Below are 21,916 nucleotides of genomic sequence, written 5' to 3' on the forward strand. Positions count from 1 at the left end.
AGAGAGAGAGAGAGAGAGAGAGAGAGAGAGAGAGAGAGAGAGAGAGAAAACAGACTCTCTGGATAAATAACTATAGAAGCCTGAATACTACAGCCCTCACAATTGCACTGTGGTCTATTTCCCAAAGGAAACACTAAACTTATTGGTATCTTCTTTGTCAATCATGGAAATAGCATGCTGCCTATGTAGCTGAATTCAGGGACAACTAATTCTGGCCTGTTGATGAAAATCTTTGGTCATGTTCAAGATTTTTCTAATGCAGGCTGATCAGTAGACTTTAAGCCTTAGCTTTACAAGAACACTGAGTGTTTTGAATTAGCACATAAGAACCACTAGATCTTCTGTTTCAATTTCATAATCTATTATAATGAAAGCAATTCTCAGAAGAGCAGAAACACAAGAGAGGCAGCATTGTATACAGGGCTTTGGTCCTAGCTCAGCAGCTTGCTGAGCTGCACTACCTGGAACAAATTAAATAACCTCCTGTCTGTTTCCTCATCTGTACAATGAGAAAGTTGGATTCAGATTTTAAGATATCATGGACCAATACAAGTTTTAAAAACAAAGAAGGCAGCAATGACACAGCTGCCAATTTTTGTTTTGGCCAGGTATGGACATAAAAACAAAAACCATAAACCTATCATTTACTATCACTATCATTTCATAAAATACAGAATGGGTCTAACTCCTCAAAATTAGGAGGATGTATCTTATAATAAGAAGCAATCATTTAAATGGAAAAAGTTTAGCTTTAAAAATCTCATGGCCTGTTGTCTTTATTTTCCTCACTTCACCATGGACCAGTAAAAACTCTTCACTGGTGAGGGCACGGTCTATAGGTCAATGTTTGGGAACCCCTGGACTAGGTAATTTTCAAGGTCCAAGGCTCAAATATTAAAATTCTAACTTTAGATGCTCTGTTGTATTTCTTTCATTCTATATTATAGTCTAGAGTAGATGCCTCAGTAAAGGACAGTTAGAGATGCTTAGATTTTTGAAGATCAGAAATATATGTAAAACAGTTTGAGAAACAGTAACTAGAATAAGCTTCAATTTACTGGAGAAAATATACACTACTACAGATTCAACTTCATCAATATTAATGAACCAGTCACTGGACACTTACACTTATTAAGCTCATTTTACAGATGAGGAAATTGAGGCAAAGGGAAGCTAAACAGCTTGTCAAAGACACACCGCCTCAGTAGCCAGAATTGGAACTCCAATCTGTGACTCCATTTTTTGGTAATACTCAAAAGAAAAAGATTGTATTTAGATTTTAAGCATCACTTCCCCTTTCATAAGTGAGTGACAGTTTAAATTTTAGAAGTTGCCCAGAGTAAAAAGCTTTCCTATTTTACTTTCCCAAATATTGCCTTTTTAACACAAACATAAATACTGGCAGGGCTTTTCTAATATAAAGAGAGGAAAAATGCCTGTTAGTTTGGTCACTTAGTTTTCTCCAAAAGCTGACAAGATGGCAAATTTAGAATTTTTAAAGGACAAATACTTACAGATTTCCTCTTTTTCTCTTAAGAAGAACCCGTGTATCTTTCGTGACTCCAATCTGCAATAAGAGACAACATTTATGTATAGTTACATGAGAAAAGATCCCCTTTAAAAAGAAACCTCGGACTTCCCTGGTGGCGCAGTGGTTAAGAACCTTCCTGCCAGTGCAGGGGACACTGGTTCAAGCCCTGGTCCAGGAAGATCCCACATGCTGCAGAGCAACTAAGCCCGTGCACCACAACTACTCAGCCTGTGCTCTAGAGCCCGCAAACCACAACTACTGAGCCCGCGTGCCACAACTACTGTAGCCCATGCACACAGAGCCCGTGTTCCACAGCAAGAAAAGCCACCGCAATGAGAAGCCCATGCACCGCAACAAAGAGTAGCCCCCGCTCGCCACAACTAGACAAAGCCTGCACACAGCAACGAAGACCGAATGCACCCAAAAATAAAAATAAATGATTTTTTAAAAATAAATAACTAAATAAAAAGAAACCTCACATGCTGTTTCACATTACCTGTGCATGGTAAGCCAGGTAGTTCATGATAAGCCAGGTACCAAAGGAAAAACAAGAAATGACTAAAAGTCGTGCTATTGGGATCCCACAAAAGTAACTGAGCCTGGCTCAAAGAAACAATATTCAAAACTCTACAAGTGGGGTTTACCCCAGGAATGCAAGGATTCTTCAATATATGCAAATCAATCAGTGTGATACACCATATTAACAAACTGAAGGAGAAAAACCATATGATCATCTCAGTAGATGCAGAAAAAGCTTCTGACAAAATTCAACACCGATTTATCATAAAAACCCTCCAGAAAGTGGGCATAGAGGGAACCTATCTCAACATAATAAAGGCCATATATCACAAACCCATAGCCAAATTGTTCTCAATGGTGAAAAACTGAAACCATGGCCTCTAAGATCAGGAACAAGACAAGGCTGTCTACTCTCACCACTGTTATTCAACATAGTTCTGGAAGTTTTAGCCACAGCAATCAGAGAAGAAAAAGAAATAAAAGGAATCCAAATTGGAAAAGAAGAAGTAAAGCTGTCACTGTTTGCAGATGACATGATACTATACATAGAGAATCCTAAACATGCTACCAGAAAACTACTAGAGCTAATCAACGAATTTGGTAAAGTAGCAGGATACAAAATTAATGCACAGAAATCTCTTGCATTCCTATATACGAAGAATGAAAAATCTAAAAGAAAAATTAAGGAAACACTCCCATTTACCACTGCAACAAAAAGAATAAAATACCAAAGTGAGACAGTGGCATGGACATATATACACTACCAAACGTAAAATAGATAGCTAGTGGGAAGCAGCCGCACAGCACAGGGAGATCATCTAGGTGGTTTGTGACCACCTAGAGGGGTGGGATAGGGAGGGTGGGAGGGAGGGAGACGCAAGACTGAAGAGATATGGGAACATATGCATATGAATAACTGATTCACTTTGTTATAAAGCAGAAACTAACACACCATTGTAAAGCAATTATACTCCAATAAAGATGTTTAAAAAAAAAAAAACCTAGGAATAAACCTACCTAAGGAGACAAAAGACCTGTATGCGGAAAACTATAAGACACTGATGAAAGAAATTAAAGATGATACAAACAGATGGAGAGATATACCATGTTCTTGGATTAGAAGAATCAACATTGTGAAAATGACTACATTACCCAAAGCAATCTACTTTTCAGTGCAATCCCTACCAAACTACCAATGGCATTTTTCACAGAAGTAGGACAAAAAATTTCACAATTTGTATAGAAAAACAAAAGACCCCAAAGAGCAAAAGCAATCTTGAGAAAGAAAAACGGAGCTGGAGGAATCAGGCTCCCAGATTTCAGACTATACTACAAACCTACAGTAATCAAGACAGTATGGTACTGGCACAAAAACAGAAATATAGATCAATGGAACAGATAGTAAGCCCAGAGATAAACCCACGCGCGTATGCTCACCTTATTTTTGATAAAGGAAGCAAGAATATACAATGGAGAAAAGACAGCCTCTTCAATAAGTGGTACTGGGAAAACTGGACAGCTACAAGTACCATTATATTTTAGAATGATGATAATCAATTTTAGCCAAACAGAAAATCTTTCATTTTACTCCTAAGTCAAAAATTATTCCTTTCAATGCTAGAAGAACATATAAATTGTATATCCATGACAACAATGAATATTTCTTTATGTAGTTAAATCTGCAGTATTCAGGGGTAAGTTCTTTGTTTCACTTTCTAAGTTTTGAAGCAATGTTTATTTATACTATACCCACTGTCTTTACCCTAGCTCAAAGACAGAGTCTAGTTTGAATGTGAAGAGAAATACTTCAACTCTAGCTAAGAATTCTATTATCACTCTTTCTGTTACTTAACTTCTCCCCTTATAATTAGTATGATAAATTATGTATATAAATTATATATATACACACCCACATATAGTTTTATCATTAGTATGGTTTTATATATATCACACATACACACAATTTGCATAGCACACATATGTAAATTGTGTGTGTATAAAAATGACAAGTACCTAACCTACAGTATAAGTACCAGACTTCACCTGGGACGGGAAGATAAACTACATGCATAGAAATTCCACTCCTTACTTCAAAAGTTGCACACTTTCAGAATGGAAATAGGCTTTAAAATGAGAGTAATGAACTAGTCTCTAAAAACAAACTCTCCTCCCTCTCCCCTCCAAATGGACTAAAATAGGGTCTACTTTCTAGAACATTAGGAAAGCATCTTATATGCTTCCCTACACAGCAAAATTAAGAATTTCTTTCTAATCAGTATTGATTAGTTTTACTCTTAAGGTGAATGTGGGGCTTCCCTGGTGGCGCAGTGGTTGAGAGTCCACCTGCCGATGCAGGGGACACGGGTTCGTGCCCCAGTCCGGGAAGATCCCACATGCCGCGGAGCGGCTGGGCCTGTGAGCCATGGCCGCTGAGCCTGCGCGTCCGGAGCCTGTGCTCCGCAACGGGAGAGGCCAAAACAGTGAGAGGCCCGCGTACTGAAAAAAAAAAAAAAAAAAGATGAATGTGAGATATTAGAAAACAAAAAAAGGTGCACTATCCCTATCCTTTTGATTACCTTGGATGAAACTAACAGCAGTATCAAGAGGGAAAGGCACATTCTTTTATAAGTTCTCAATAGAACAACTGCATTTAAATAAGATTTTTTTTCAAGCAACTAATATCAAAAATCTACTTGTAAGATCCACCTAAGATACAGCTTGACTATTAGGAAACAACCACTGGGAAAGAAAAGTTTTAACAGATGAAAATTGCTGTCACATTGATAATTCTTGACTCAGGACCAGCAATCTTTTTTTTTTTCGCAATTTTTAAATTTTATCTTATTTATTTATTTATACAGCAGGTACTTATTAGTCATCAATTTTATACACATCAGTGTATGCATGTCAATCTCAATCGCCCAATTCAGCACACCACCATCCACACCCCCCCGTGGCTTTCCCCCCTTGGTGTCCATACGTTTGTTCTCTACATCTGTGTCTCAATTTCTGCCCTGAAAACCAGTTCATCTCTACCATTTTTCTAGGTTCCACATACATGCACTAATATACAATATTTGTTTTTCTCTTTCTGACTTACTTCACTCTGTATGACAGCCTTTAGATCCATCCACGTCTCAACAAATGACTCAGTTTCATTCCTTTTTATGGCTGAGCAATATTCCATTGTATGTATGTATGACATCTTCTTTATCCATTCATTTGTTGATGGGCATTTAGGTTGCTTCCATGACCTGGCTATCGTAAATAGTACTGCAATGAACGTTGGCGTGCATGTGTCTTTTTGAATTATGGTTTTCTCTGGGTATATGCCCAGAAGTGGAATTACTGGATCATATGGTAATTCTATTTTTAGTTTTTGAAGCAAACTCCATACTGCTCTCCACAGTGGCTGTATCAATTTACATTCCCACCAACAGTGCAAGAGGGTTCCCTTTTCTCCACACCCTCTCCAGCATTTGCTGTTTGTAGATTTTCTGATGATGCCCATTCTAACTGGTGTGAGGTGATGACTCACTGTAGTTTTCATTTGCATTTCTCTAATAATTAGTGATGTTGAGCAGCTTTTCATGTGCTTCTTGGCCATCTGTATGTCTTCTTTGGATAAATGTCTATTTAGGTCTTCTGCCCATTTTTGGATTGGGTTGTTTGTTTCTTTAATATTGAGATGCATGAGCTCTTTATATATTTTGGAGATTAATCCTTTGTCGGTTGATTCATTTGCAAATATTTTCTCCCATTCTGAGGGTTGTCTTTTCGTCTTGTCTATGGTTTCCTTTGCTGTGCAAAAGCTTTTAAGTTTGACTGGGTCCCATTTGTTTATTTTTGTTTTTATTACCATTACTCTAGGAGGTGGATCAAAAAAGATCTTGCTGTGATTTATGTCAAAGAGTGTTCTTCCTATGTTTTCCTCTAAGAGTTATATAGTATCCGGTCTTACATTTAGGTCTTGAATCCATTTTGAGTTTATTTTTGTGTATGGTGTTAGGGAGTGTTCTAATTTCATTCTTTACATGTAGCTGTCCAGTTTTCCCAGCACCATTTATTGAAGAGACTGTCTTTTCTCCATTGTATATCCTTGCCTCCTTTATCACAGATGAGTTGACCATAGGTGCGTGGGTTTATCTCTGGGCTTTCTATCTTGTTCCATTGATCTATGTTTCTGTTTTTGTGCCAGGACCATATTGTCTTGATTACTGTAGCTTTGTAGTATAGTCTGAAGTCAAGGAGTCTGATTCCGCCAGCTAGGTTTTTTCCCCTCAAGACTGCTTTGGCTATTCGGGGTCTTTGTGTCTCCATACAAATTTTAAGATTTTTTGTTCTAGTTCCGTAAAAATTGCCATTGGTAATTTGATAGGGATTGCATTCAATCTGTAGATTGCTTTGGGTAGTATAGTCATTTTCACAATCTTGATTCTTCCAATCCAAGAACATGGTATATCTCTCCATCTGTTGGTATCATCTTTAATTTCTTTCATCAGTGTCTTATAGTTTTCTGCATACAGATCTTTTGTCTCCCTGGGTAGATTTATTCCAAGGTATTTTATTCTTTTTGTTGCAATGGTAAATGGGGGTGTTTCCTTAATTTCTCTTTCAGATTTTTCATCATTAGTGTAAAGGAATACAAGAGATTTCTGTGCGTTAATTTGGTATCCTGCTACTTTACCAAGTTCATTGATTAGCTCTAGCAGTCTTCTGGTGGCATCTTTAGGATTCTCTATGTATAGTATCATGTCATCTGCAGACAGTGACAGCTTTACTTCTTCTTTTCCAATTTGGAATCCTTTTATTTCTTTTTCTTCTCTGATTGCCGTGGCTAGGACTTCCAAAACTATGTTGAATAATAGTGGTGAGAGTGGATATCCTTGTCTTGTTCCTGATCTTAGAGCAAATGCTTTCAGTTGTTCACCACTGAGAATGATGTTTGCTGTGGGTTTGTTATATATGGCCTTTATTATGTTGAGGGAGGTTCCCTCTATGCCCACTTTCTGGAGAGTTTTTATCGTAAGTGGGTGTTGAATTTTGTCAAAAGCTTTTCTCTGCATCTACTGAGATGATCATATGGTTTTTATGTTTTATTTTATTTTTTTGGCGGTACGCGGGCCTCTCACTGTTGTGGCCTCTCCCTTTGCGGAGCACAGGCTCCGGAGGCGCAGGCTCAGCGGCCATGGCTCACGGGCCCAGCTGCTCCGCGGTATGTGGGATCTTCCCGGACCGGGGCACGAACCCGTGTCCCCTGCATCGGCAGGCTGACTCTCAACCACTGCTCCACCAGGGAAGCCCGATCATATGGTTTTTATTCTTCCATTTGTTAATATGGTGTATCACATTGATTGATTTGCATATATTGAAGAATCCTTGCATCCCTCGGATAAATCCCACTTGATCATGGTGTAATGATCCTTTTAATGTGTTGTTGCATTCTGTTTGATAGTAGTTTGTTGAGGATTTTTGCACCTATATTCATCATGATATTGGTCTGTAATTTTCTTTTTCGGTAGTATCTTTGTCTGCTTTTGCTATCAGGGTAATGGTGGCCTCATAGAATGAGTTTGGGAGTGTTCCTTCCTCCACAATTTTTGGGAAGAGTTTGAGAAGGATGGGTGTTAGCTCTTCTCTAAATGTTTGATGTAGTTCACCTGTGAAGCCATCTGGTCCTTGACTTCTGTTTGTTGGAAGATTTTTAATCACAGTTTCAATTTCATTACTTGTGATTGGTCTGTTCATATTTTCTATTTCTTCCTGGTTCACTCTTGGAAGGTTATACCTTTCTAAGAATGGGTCCATTTCTTCCATGTTGTCAATTTTATTGGCATAGAGTTGCTTGTAGTACTCTCTTAGGATGCTTTGTATTTCTGTGGTGTCTTTTGTAACTTCTCCTTTTTCATTTCTAATTTTATTGCTTTGAGTCCCCTCCCTCTGTCTCTTGATGAGTCTGGCTAATGGTTTATCAATTTTGTTTATCTTCTCAAGAACCAGCTTTTAGATTTATTGATCTTTGCTATTGTTTTCTTTGTTTCTATTTATTTCTGCTCTGACCTTTATGATTTCTTTCCTTCTGCTAACTTTGGGTTTTGTTTGTTCTTCTTTCTCTACTTCCTTTAGGTGTAAGGTTAGATTGTTTATTTGAGATTTTTCTTGTTTCTTGAGGTAGGCTTGTATAGCTATAAACGTCCCTCTTAGAACTGCTTCTGCTGCATCCCATAGGTTTTGGATCATCGTGTTTGCATTGTCATTTGTCTCTAGGTATTTTTTGATTTCCTCTTTGATTTCTTCAGTGATCTCTTGGTTATTTAATAACGTATTGTTTAGCCTCCATGTGTTTGTGTTTTTTTTCCATTTTTTTCCCTGTAATTCATTTCTAATCTCACAACGTTGTGGTCAGAAAAGATGCTTGATACGATTTCAATTTTCTTAAATTTACTGAGGCTTGATTTGTGACCCAAGATGTGATCTATCCTGGAGAATGTTCCGTGTGCACTTGAGAAGAAAGTGTAATCTTCTGTTTTTGGATGGAATGTCCTATAAATATCAATTAAATCTGTCTGGTCTATTGTGTCATTTAAAGCTTGTGTTTCCTTATTAATTTTCTGTTTGGATGATCTGTCCATTGGTGTAAGTGAGGTGTTAAAGTCCCCCACTATTATTGTGTTACTGTTGATTTCCTCTTTTATAGCTGTTAGCAGTTGCCTTATGTATTGAGGTGCTCCTATGTTGGGTCCATATATATTTATAATTGTTATATCTTCTTCTTGGATTGATCCCTTGATCATTATGTAGTGTCCTTCCTTGTCTCTTGTAACATTCTTTATTTTAAAGTCTATTTTATCTGATATGAGTATTGCTACTCCAGCTTTCTTTTGATTTCCATTTGCATGGAATATCTTTTTCCATCCCCCACTTTCAGTCTGTATGTGTCCCTAGGTCTGAAGTGGGTCTCTTGTAGACAGCATATAGATGGGTCTTGTTTCTGTATCCATGCAGCTAGCCTGTGTCTTTTGTTTGGAGCATTTAATCCATTCACGTTTAAGGTAATTATCAATATATATGCTCCTATGACCATTTTCTTAATTGTTTTGGGTTTGTTTTTGTAGGTCCTTTTCTTCTCTTGTGTTTCCCACTTAGAGAAGTTCCTTTAGCCTTTGTTGTAGAGCTGGTTTGGTGGTGCTGAATTCTCTTAGTTTTTGCTTGTCTGTAAAGCTTTGATTTCTCCATCGAATATGAATGAGATCCTTGCCAGGTAGAGTAATCTTGGTTGTAGGTTCTTCCCTTTCATCACTTTAAGTATATCATGCCACTCCCTTCTGGCTTGTAGAGTTTCTGCTGAGAAATCAGCTGTTAACCTTCTGGGAGTTCCCATGTATGTTATTTGTCATTTTTCCCTTGCTGCTTTCAATAATTTTTGTCTTTAAATTTTGCCAATTTGATTACTATGTGTCTCGGCGTGTTTCTCCTTGGGTTTATCCTGTATGGGACTTGCTGCACTTCCTGGACTTGGGTGGCTATTTCCTTTCCCATGTTAGGGAAGTTTTCGATTATAATCTCTTCAAATATTTTCTCTGGTCCTTTCTCTCTCTCTTCTCCTTCTGGTACCCCTATAATGCGAATGCTGTTGCATTTAATGTTGTCCCAGAGGTCTCTTAGGCTGTCTTCATTTCTTTTCATTCTTTTTTCTTTATTCTGTTCTGCAGCAGTGAATTCCTCCATTCTGTCTTCCAGGTCACTTATCCATTCTTCTGCCTCAGTTATTCTGCTATTGATTCCTTCTAGTGTAGTTTTCATTTCAGTTATTGTATTGTTCATCTCTGTTTGTTTGGTCTTTAATTCTTCTAGGTCTTTGTTAAACATTTCTTGCATCTTCTCGATCTTTGCCTTCGTTCTTTATCCGAGGTCCTGAATCATCATTATTCTGAATTCTTTTTCTGGAAGCTTGCCTATCTCCACTTAATTTAGGTGTTTTTTCTGGGGTTTTATCTTGTTCCTTCAACTAGTACATAGCCCTCTGCCTTTTCATCTTGTCTATCTTTGTGTGAATGTGGTTTTTGTTCCAAAGGCTGCAGGATTGTAGTTCTTCTTGCTTCTGCTGTCTGCCCTCTAGGACCAGCAATCTTATGATACTGATTTTAGAAAATGTGTTGGACAAATCGATTGCATAATATCAAACATTGGACTTACCAAATCTCTTCCTTCCAAGTTTACTCAAGCAGTATGGTGATACATGGGTGATTCCGAATTCACAAGGCCTTTACTAAAATACTAAAGAACTGAATAATAGTTGAAAGAAGTATTTGTTAATTTAAGAGACCTTGACCAGAAATTACTGCTGTGTAACAAACCAAATGTTCCAAAAACTTGGACTTTTTTTGCCAGAAGTTACATTTTGTTTTCCAAGGCATGACTCAATAAATATACATACAGAAAGTACTAACGTAATGAACAGTAAGCACTCACGAAGCAATAATTTTTTATTAATTTTTATTGGAGTATATAGTTGCTTTACAGTGTTGTGTTAGTTTCTGCTGCACAGCAAAGTACAGTTCGTGAAGCAATAATTTTAGAAGAAAAGTATTAGCATTTTTCTCTACATTAAAGATGAGATTCATAAACTACTTGAAAAGGAAAAATATATTTTTAGAAACACAGACCCTTAGAGCTAAAATATGGCCTGCTTCAACAATTCTCTAAGTATCTGGGGCCGCCAGTTCGTTGTAGTACTACTGTTTATAATATTACATCCCCCACTTTCATTTCTGCCAGGAATAATTTTTATTTGCTGAAACAGACAGCAATGCACTGGGGATCCATCAAAAGTAGTGCCAATTAAGAATAAAGAAATTACTCATTGTTGCCAAATGTATACAGAAAGGCACTTTTTATCCTGTTGACAGAAGTGTAAATTGGTACAAGCTTTATGGAAAGCAATTTGGCAATAGGCATCCGGACACTTGAAGTCATACATAACTCATGACCGAATAATTTCACTCTCTACTTCTACGAATATCCTAAGGAAATAGTCCGAGATGCACACACACAAAAAATGTAGACAACAGTCACCATTGTGATATAAATAACAGAAAAACTAGAAACAACATCAAATGACCAAGAGGAGATTGGTAAAATAATGATGTATCCTTATGACTGAATACTACACAGTCATCAAGTGCAGTGTTGTCAAAGATATTTAAGGATATGAGAAAACGGTCAAGATATATGAAGTGAAATTGGTTTAAGATGCAACTTAACCAAATATATGCAGGCTACAAGCTGAAATGTTAATCTCTGGGTTGTAGAATTATAGGTGATTTTTAGTTTTGTCCTTCTATTTTCCCCTACATTTTCTAAAACTTCTACAGTGAACATATTACTTTTATCATTCAATATATAAGTAGAAAATATAGCACCAGTCTCAACTAATTCTAGCGTGTGTCTGTGTATATATGTGTGTGTTGATAAGTGACAATGAGTATGGCCCTTAAGGCATTTGGCCCTGTTCACGTGGTGAAGAGATGCTACAAAAGGAGCCAAAAGTTGACTTCAACCTCACTACGGAAAGAAGATTTGACACTTATGTTTTTAAACTAGACTCAAAGTAAAATAAACTTCTTTCACTCATGTAATATGATCCATGAAGCAAGATAAAATGAGTGGGGTTTTTTCTTGCTATAACTACAATGTTAAATGCTTCCTAAAACTAAGCATCCCCGTGGTACCCTCTGTCAAAATGCGACTAACAAAAATTGACTACTACTGGCAAGTGAATAGACAATATCAAAAAGCCAGATAATCATGAGGGGCTCCATACAGATGGAAATACTGTATCAATAATTTCCTTAAAGCCCAGGGTTCCACTCACTTATCCTATTAAAACAAACAGGAACTCAAATGCCAGATGATACCAGCCTAAGATTTAATAGGTATGAGAAGAGTCATACTGGCACTCCTCTGCCCCACAAGGAAACCATTTTTCAGCTAACCAGACCCAGCCCAATGGGAATTGAGGCCTCCCAGATGAAGGTGTCATGGGCAAAAGGCACCAACTGGGTATCCCTTCTTTGCTTACCACACAGGGGATGAGAGGGACGGTGAAGGGAGGGGATTTCAGAAGTCAGCTCTCCATCAGTACCCACTTGTTTACAACCTGAACTCTGGGACCAACTACTCAGAACTTTAGAGGATATCATTTACCTAAGAATGTCTTGCTTCAGACGTTCCAATCAACTGTGGTATCAGCTTACTAATTAATGTGTACTAGCTGACTTCAAAAAGCAGTAGGAGGCAGAAAAGGCTGAATCATTTCTTTCCCTCAAAGTTTTCATTTCAAAATGTTTCGGGCAACAGTAAAGTATCATTAAGTAATCTCACTTCCTGTAAGGCCCACACAGCTCTGTGTCCTGCAATAACCTCGACAGGGCCTAGCAGCACTGAGTTCACAATGCTCAAACTTCTAAAAGGAACACAGCTGCTACACATACAATTCCACTGCAATATACGATAATACATTTACTGGAAAATTAATGGTTTTACTCCAAAGTAAAGGGAAAGCTACCTGTGGCTGCTGGTTACCTCAATTTGTGAGCTTAGCTTCAGAAGCACTGGCTCAACCCGACTGACTTAGTACTTGGACATTTCCCAGCTTGCCTAGGTCCGTCCCCTGGTTTACACATGTTGTCCCAGAGTAATTCTTATCAGAGTGTCCCCCCGCCTTTTTGCAAAAACATCCGTAATGATGACCCCAGTAATAACCCTAACTCTGGTCGCACGGAGAACAAGGCAAGAATGTGTGTGGCTACATCAGCAAAAGCCTACCTTCACTACTGGAAAGACACTTCCAAGTACTAAGTCCTGACTGAATCCACAGTCATATACAAATGGGAAAATAAATGAAACAACCAGCTTTGTGCCATCTAACACACACACACACACACACACACACACACAACTTTTTATTCCAAGTGTTTCAACGATATCAAATTACAACAATCTTAAATAGTTTATATACAACTGAGTATTTATAACCCAACTTCTAAAATCTAGAATTAAACTTTAATTAATAATTTCAAACTGAAGTCAATTCCTCATCTTACAAAGCACACACTTGTATATTAAGTACATAAAGGACAAATCAGATCTGTTGTAAGAAAATATCTCCATGAATAGGTTTTTAATTCATATGACTTTTAAAGACTATAGTCCTATTTAAGAAGTTGTGTTTACCCTTTCACTAACTTAACCTAAGTCAGAGAAAAGGATATTGCCAAATCAACTTTAGCAAGCAAACAAAAATTCTAGCCTTGTGGGAAATACATACCTTACACTCATTTTTTAAAAATATGACCAATTACAACTTCCCATCTATGATTTTCTGGAAAATATGGGTTAGCAACCATAGAGTTGCACATCAAATGAGGTATCTGATTCCCAATCAATGATAAAAGACTAAAGCAAACCCGAGACTTTCTGGGCTAACCCAGATGCTGTAAGCTTAAGGACTTTTTCACATTATTTGTAAGCTCCAGTTCTTGGAAGAGGCTGTACCCAGTACAGCCTAATGTTCAGTTTACTAAGAAAGATTTAACTTGGCCCTTAAAAAGACCACAGATGAACAGGATAAGGCGCTATGCTTCATCAAAGGGTAAAGGGGCGGGGGAGCCGGGGAGGGGGGGGAGGACAATGAAGCTCCAGTATCTATAATGCAGCGTCCTGCTGAGGTAGTTGTGAGCCAACGTGCTGGAGCCAGACGGCCTGGGTCCAGTTCCTGGCGCTACAACTTACTAGAGTGGGGTGACCTCGGGCAAGTTCTGTGCCCTCTGTGCCTCATCTGCTACAACTCTAACATGGAGGGAATACTACTCCTACCTCCCGGGACTGGTGTGAAACTTATAAATGAGTTGATCTCACAGCCCGAGCCATCACAAACTTCTTTTAGGTTCTCAAAAGCACGAAGCTTAATCTCTCACCTCTGCGTCTAGCACATCCTTTTCTCTCTGCCAAGAACATTCTCTTCTCCCTTTTCCTGGCTTCCTTTAGGTCTCAGTTTGAATGACGCTTCTAAACAGCCTTCCTTGACCTCCCCGCTTTACGTCAGGTGCCTCTGCTGTTTCCTCTCCCAGCACAGCACCTAAACGCGTTCAAGTTTCTGTTCCCCAGCTGGGCTGTAAGCTCTTTAAAGACAGAAGTCATCTCTGTCCCCATCGCTGCTATAATCCCCAGAACCTAGCACAGTACAGGTACACAGTAGGCGCTTACTAAATAGTTCTTGACTGAAATAACAAGTCATACTAAAGAGGAAGGAAACCAAAGAATATTTTCCCAGTTAAATCTTTCACTCTATGTATGTATGCCTCCTCACATCTGAGATACATAGGCGTGCTTCCTCTCATACACTGACAAGTTTGAAATTAAACACAAGATGGGCCACATTCTGGCAGAGTACAAATTTTACTCCCATTCTGGGTAGGAATCATGACTTCATAAACAGGGCGAATAACAGTCTGCTCAGTATGTTTACACGTATGATTTCATGTCTCATATTCCAAAGCCTTTACTTAAATAAGGATATCACAGCAAAATTATATGGCTAGTGTAGCGCTCTGATTCTCATCAGCTGGGCTAAATGAAACCCGTTACTGCAATTGGTACAAATGGAGAAAAGAAAAGGAAGGTGAGACCATAAACATGGGAGAAGAGGAAAGAAAGAAAAAAGTGAAAGTAGAGGTAAGAGCAACATCAGCTGCTCGTCTACGAGGTACCACTGGGTGGCGCCAGTGCCCCTGGCTATCCAATATAGATACAGAACCAGGACTCAGAGCCATCAGTCAGCCTGTATTTTCCAGAGCTCAGGCTGGATGCTCAGAAGTCTATTTTCAACATGCTGATGGACAGATGCAATTCACCGGAGTTCAAGTTCTCTGCATATGTCATCAACATAGGCATAAGTCTTAAGGATGTTGTGTTTATCAGAGACACCTGGAAGGTGATTTGTCAACATTTTTGCCTGGTGAAATGTTTCAGAGTCAGCTCACCATTCTAAATGCAGAGATTCTCAGTAGAGTGAGAGGCCAGGGGTTCTCAGTGGAGTGAGAATGGAGGAAAGGGATCAGAATGACCTAGAAAGCTTTTTGAAACTATTAGGTTGAACCACATAAAATTGCCAATAGTCGAAAAGCTGTTACATACAAAAATATAGCAATTTCAAATGGTTCAACCTAATACACACATATTTAGAATCACTGGGTTAATGAGCCATTGTTACTGATAGGAGTGTCCTATTTCTCAGGTTTGTTGGGGGGGGAAACGTTGAGAACACCCGCATAGTTTGGCCTAAAATCATGAAGAATTAACTGAACAAAGAAATGGAAACAAAATAACTAAGGACAGGGAATTCCCGGCAGTCCAGTGGGTACTAACGACTTGGCGCTTTCACTGCCGGGGACCTGGGTTCAATCCCTGGTCAGGGAACTAAGATCCCTCAAGCCACTGGCATGACCAAATAAATAAACAAATAAATAAGGATAGGAAATAGATTAAACTACATTAAAAATAGAAGACATGGGAAGATGTTCACAAAAAATTTAAATGCTATATTAAGTGTAAAAAAGCAAATTACAAAACAGTATATAAAACACATTTTGTTTTTTAGGGGAATCCAAAAACGTTTGGGGGATATGGAAGGATATATACTAAAAAATCTCAATAGTTGTCTCTGCGTAGGGGCACTACCCGTACTTTGTTTTGTTTTTTTATCCATACATGTTTTCTAAAATAAACATGTATAACAATTTTGGATCCTGGAACAGGAAAAAAATTAAAGACTTTGGTAGTAAAACTAGGGAAATCCAAATAAATTCTAGAGTACTGCACCAGTGTCTGTTATGTAAAATGTTAACATTAGGGGGAGCTGGGGAAAAATATCCAGGACCTCTGAACTATCTTTACAAATTCATTGTAAATGTAAAATTATTCCAAAATGAAACATTTATTTAAAAAAATAAGCCATGTATTAAGATCACATTTTTTAAATCCAGAAGAAAAAATCCATTTGGTTAAGAGATTCCTACATTTAAACAAGAATATGGTGGAATAGAACTTCTTTGGTAGAAAGAAGTCTTGGAAGAAGCTACGCCTTCTAGCATGACAACCGAAAGTTGTAAAGACTTAATGACATATGCAGTGACTTTCATAATATGAAAGTGATGTTATCCTATTGGGCATAGGCTCACTGAAGCAGGAAACAAAAGGTTGAGTCTCTATTTTCTTTGGTTTTGTAATCATCACTGCTGAAGACTAACCACCATAAGGACATTTGAGGGAAAAAAATTAAAAATAAGTATAGCCAGTAACCACCCTTTTCATCTGTAAAATTTTTAAAAATTTAGTTTCCCAAATCCTGGGCAGCTACAGGTACATGCACATGCATTCGTTCAAGAAAAATTCAATGAGCATTTACCAAGCCCACTCCTTCTGGAGCTTACTGTTCAATAGACAATATTTTAAGAGGACATGAGACTAACATAGAGAGCAGACATATACGTATAATAGGAAAAGAGGGATACCCATGAGCCAACCCTCAACCCTATAATAATAGCCCAACCAGACTTTTTAAAAAAGTTAATAATAATAGCTACCCTCTGGGATTATCCAGTTATACCTGTTAATGCTTAGGTACCAGCTGTCTTGCTCAAAATGGATTTTTTAAAATTTCCTTTAAATATTAGGGCAAGGAAAATTATGCAAAGCCTGAAAGTGAGGTTCTGAAAAGGAATAAAGGAAAGGACAATGCAGAGCTAAAAACACAAACAAAACTAAAAGGTCTGGATCAATTTCATCTGCAGACTACTATCCATCTGTTACAAACAGGTTATAACCTTCTGGTTATAATACTCCTCCAGCAAGAGTAAAATTTGGAATAGGTTAGTTCCACTGCAGAACACACACAACGGGGGGTTTCCTTACTTGTAGGTTTCCTTACTTGTAGGTTTCCTTACTTGTAGGTTTCCTTACTTGAGTATTGACAATGTGTCAATAAAAGGCACTTTTGCAGAAGATGAGATCCAAAACAAGAATTTCAAAAACAGATTTAAAGAGAAGCACCAGTGTACTAAAAACTCCCAAGCAGAGCAGAAGTCTTTTTCCCATCTCAATGAAACACTGTTTAAGGAAGGGGAGTTATGTGTCCCCATAAAAACGTCAGCCAAGAAACTTGCTGTAATTTCAACAGTGTTGATATTTCCGCCAGCAGATATCACCCATTTATCCCTAAAGCATTTAACTTCTGCTGTACCTACAATGTGTAATTTGCTTTTAAGACATCCCTTTGCAGTTATTTCTGTGTATAGTTAAGCGAAAATACATCATCTTTAAATTAGGTTATAATTCAATCCTCCTGGAAGCATCTGCAAACAATGTGAGCAGCAGTAAAAGGTAAAGAAGGTTCTCTTTCTCATGTACTATACGGAGCAACCTGCTGCTTACTCTTCTTCAAAAGCAAAACTAAGGTCAACACAGAGGAGGTTCTGAAAACAAACGTTCTCTGTTTGAGGCCTGATGGTTGTGTGACAGCAACAGGCCAGATTTTTAAAGAATAAGAAAAGGGATTATCAGAATGCTTCCAGCACCTCGATCTTATGGTTTCCAGGGCTGCTATGTCTGAAAGTAGAAGAGAAAGGCATTGAGGTTCGGCGCCTGGTGCCAAGTCCAGGCAACATCCTTATCTTTCATCAGCAATGGGCTACTGCCGGTAAACTCAAGAAAAAAAAATTTTTTTTAAAAAAAAAGGTCTAGCAATCGCAGGACATGTCCCCGGATCTGGCCAAGTACCAAACTCAAATTCTAAAAGTTTAGCTCATTTCACAGAACAATTTTATGCAACCCAAATATGTAACTGTATGACTTTGAAACATCATTGATTTTCTTTCACACAGGAGGCAGAGGTCAGCAGCAGAGGCAACAAATCTAAGAATTGATTTTCCATCCTAAACAGACTCCTAATCACTCCTCTCAAAGCAGAAGAAACATTTTCTCATGATCTCATGACAAAATGTTATGACATCTAGAAGAGACCAGACAAATAAAATGACCTTAGTGTCACATTAGCTAGGAATGATGCAAAATTAAAGAAATCAACTCTAGGTTGAAAAGCAATTCTTTCAGCCAAAATTAGCTGCTTCAAAATGAGTTGCTTCCATCTCATCAAAGTCATTAAAGTAACATATATGTGTTTCATAACAACAATCCTGTCTTTGGAAAAACACAGAGTTTTGACTCACTTTTGCAGATTTCCACCAGAGACTGTGATATCAGATTAAACACTGCAAGGCTTCTCAACACACTCTTAGCTTAGGGACCCAACAGGCTACAGCTTGTTTTTAAAATATGTCTCTAAAGAACAAGCTGGAGTTGAGATTCCTAGTTTTCAAAACTCAAGGTACGCTCTGGCTAGAGACCATATGTTCATGGCCAACTCTCATTCCTTTGGTCATGCCCTAGTACAGCACTGACCTCCTCTTTCCTGTGGGCAGTGCCCTAAGCAACATGACCCTTCAGTCAAAGGCAGGGAGGGAGGTGGTCAATAGTCTTCCTCAGTTGAGGACAATTAGAAGCTAGATTGTAAGGAAGCACTTTCTCCCTAAGAGGTGAAAAAAAAACCCTACAATCTTTAGGGTTAGGGGCTTTTTGAGAAAAAGATGAGCTGTCTGAAAGTTAAGTTAGGAATGATTCTCCCATTGCACCACATGTACTATATCACTGCAATCATAGGCCAATCACTCCACACAAACATTTCATACAACCAAATAACAACGGCTCAAATGCAGGGTACCACTGAGACAAGATAGAGATTGGGAAGCTATCTGAGCACTGGAATATTCTTCCTCCGAGAGCCAGGTAGAATATTCTTCTACCCTTGCAGAGCCCTTAGGCTTACAGTGACTCCAGAATGACCCTACTGAGCTAGGATTCAAGTCAGCCGGCAGGGCAAGTACAAGTATCTTTTTAACCCCAATGAACACTTTGTACTTCTGGGGTTGAGGATCACCCCTCATTCAATTCTACTCAGGCCATAAAAGAAAGGCTTAAAAGTGAGGTTGGGGAACTCCATTTCAAAACATGGATTAAAAAAGGAGGTGGGGGCTTCCCTGGTGGTGCAGTGGTTAAGAGTGAACCTGCCGATGCAGGGGACACGGGTTCGTGCCCCGGTCCGGGAAGATCCCACATGCCGCGGAGCAGCTAGGCCCGTGAGCCACGGCCGCTGAGCCTGCGCGTCCGGAGCCTGTGCTCTGCAAGGGAGAGGCCACAACAGTGAGAGGCCCGCCTACCGCAAAAAAAAAAAAAAAAAGGTGGGAGATTCACCAGGGAAGTTTCCATTTTACAGTTGTCTTTTCTAAAATTACTTGTAAAGAAGTAAATTCTTTGGAGGATACTTCCTAAAGAAAGCTACTCCCTTACTAACAGTTTAATATTCAACAATCTCTTGGTGATCAAGAGAATATTCAAATTAATGCAAATATGTGCATAAATTAAAAACCTGCTTCCACATAAAAACCCAGGCCTTTATACTTGACACTAAAAACAAAATCTAAACAAAGGAATCCAAAATTTTCTGGTGGAAAAGCTGTGTTATATAATGTCCTTACGAGTTCAGTCATTCTGCTTGAAAATGTAAAATGTGTAACTATATTTGAATGAATATGCTAATACTGACATTTCTTTCTATCGGGGGAAATAAACACTACACAGCTTCCCATCTGCAGGTTGCTATAATTCACCAAACAGTGAGCCTGAACCATGACTTTTCTAGTTTCCAGAGTATGGAAACCACCTGCTTCACAGAAATTCTAACCTACTCCTGTAAGGAAGTGCCTGGGCACAAACGGAATCCCAAGTATTTCACCAAAGGCTTTAAACCATACTAAACTAACCTCGCACCAAATCCTGAAGGTCTCTGTCGTTCCAAGTACAAGAATACCATTATCCTAGCCTGCTTTTCTCTTTTCTGCTCTATTTGTCTGAAACACATTCATCTGACAGTTGTTTATGGCTAGTTCTGCCCAGTTCTACCCCCCAGTCAAGTGATGATTTTTCAATTACTCTTTTAAGCTATGTCTCAACTTAGTATCTTCAGTGGTCATGGGGAACACAGCATCTTTTACTTGGATGCGTCCCATGAGATACTAGTGCTAGTTCTGTCTTCTCTTCTGTTTCCAAAGCCATAACTGAACTTTAAGCTCATTCAACCAAGTTCCTGTTTCCTGTCTGCGGGAAATGTTCAGCTTTCAGTTCATTTGAGAAGCAGAAATGACTAACATATTCTGAGAATAACGAATGATCACCATTTCAGCAGGAGCAGCTCTGCCCATTTCTGCAGGCTTTCTCTGATGACTCACCACTCGGGTACCCCCAGGGGAGTGGTCCTTCAAAACCCTATCATTACTTTTTTTGTAGTATTAAAATGCTTTAGGCACATATTGAAGGTAATAAACAGGATACCTAAGAGAAAACAGGTATTTCACCATGCCTTCCACTGCCTTAACTTCTTAACAACCACTAGAAGCCACCATAAATATTTTCAATACCTCTGTTACTAGCCTCATCTCACACGTCCCTGTCATCAATCAAGTGAGAAATGGGAAACCTCTATTCTGACTCCCACATAAAATCTGCTAACTTCACAGCGCCTATGAAAGAAAAATCCTCTTGCTGTGAAATCAATTCCAGAAAGGCCAAAATGCACAAGATGCACAGCCTTGGAGAGCAGCGATGCTATTTCAATCGCCATAACAAAAATATGAGCAGCTATGCTAGGCCATCACATTAACACCACTGTCTACAAGGTAGAATCTTCTTTCGTTAAATACTCTATTGAATTCATCATAAACTAAGGTCTTTTCACCTCTAAGTCCCACAGCATAAACCCAGAAAAGGTTATAATGAGCCCAGGGCGGATGTGCTCAATAAATGCTTCTAGAGGACATGCGAGCAGAATACGTACATACTTGCCCAAATCAAACACAGTTCTCCTAATGTACAATTTTATATACTACAGACTGAGTTACCATACACAAAGATTCATGTTGCCACAGAGACCTAGATTTTCTTTGCTTTTGTAAGTTGCGAAAGAACACAACTAAGCCCACACATTTACCAAAAATTAGACCGGTTGGTTTTTCTTTGAACCAAAATAACTGTTCAAGCTCAGTTTTAAAATCTTCATTAAAACCAAACCCCACCCAAAAGATTCCTAATGACATTTTAATACATTGCACTTATACATCATTACTAGTAACTACAATTTAAACAACATGTGCATTAATTCCAAACAGAACTGAACTGGTTTAACATTGAGGATTTTTTAGTTCCTTGGTTATTTACTTTTGGTGGCCATGACTTTAAGATTATAGTTTGTCCTAGAAACCAGTTGTTTTAGGTGGAACACTATACTTACATGGCACAGTGTTGTTCTTCTTCCCACTAAGATGTCTTTTTCACTTATTCAGAGTTACCAAACGTGAAAGATGCTCACAGTATAGAGTCAAGTTAAAGGAAGCAAATTACAAATAGGTATGCACAGTAAGAACCCATTTTTGTAGAAAGAAGATACGTATGTTTGCACACGTGCATGTATGTGTGCACACGTGTGCATGCAAGCATCCAAACATGTGTGTACACAAACGTGTACCCAGAAGTTGACAATAGATCTCCCTGGGTATGGGATTGTGGTGCTCTTATTCTTCTTTACACTCATATTTTCAGTGCAGAAAAGTTAGACAATACAAATACTACTTTAACAAAGGGAGAAAATTATTTTTAAAAACTACCTGAGTGCTGTCTAAATACAAGGCATTCACTCCA

General features: G+C 38.5%; 1 protein-coding gene across 3 annotated transcripts in view; it reads right to left on the minus strand.

Annotated features, from left to right (window-relative positions):
- ACSL4 (acyl-CoA synthetase long chain family member 4) overlaps nucleotides 1–21,916 on the minus strand; it is a 76,366-nt gene that overhangs the window by 46,729 nt on the left and 7,721 nt on the right. For all 3 annotated transcript variants that reach the window (XM_029240270.1, XM_029240268.1, XM_029240271.1), the window contains exon 2: nucleotides 1,515–1,567. The gene's annotated coding sequence lies outside the window, so the exon portion shown is untranslated. The remainder of the gene's footprint in view (nucleotides 1–1,514; nucleotides 1,568–21,916) is intronic.

Source organism: Monodon monoceros, unplaced genomic scaffold (assembly GCF_005190385.1).
Source record: "Monodon monoceros isolate NGI ecotype Baffin Bay Population unplaced genomic scaffold, NGI_Narwhal_1 Super_Scaffold_22, whole genome shotgun sequence".
NCBI lineage: Eukaryota > Metazoa > Chordata > Mammalia > Artiodactyla > Monodontidae > Monodon > Monodon monoceros.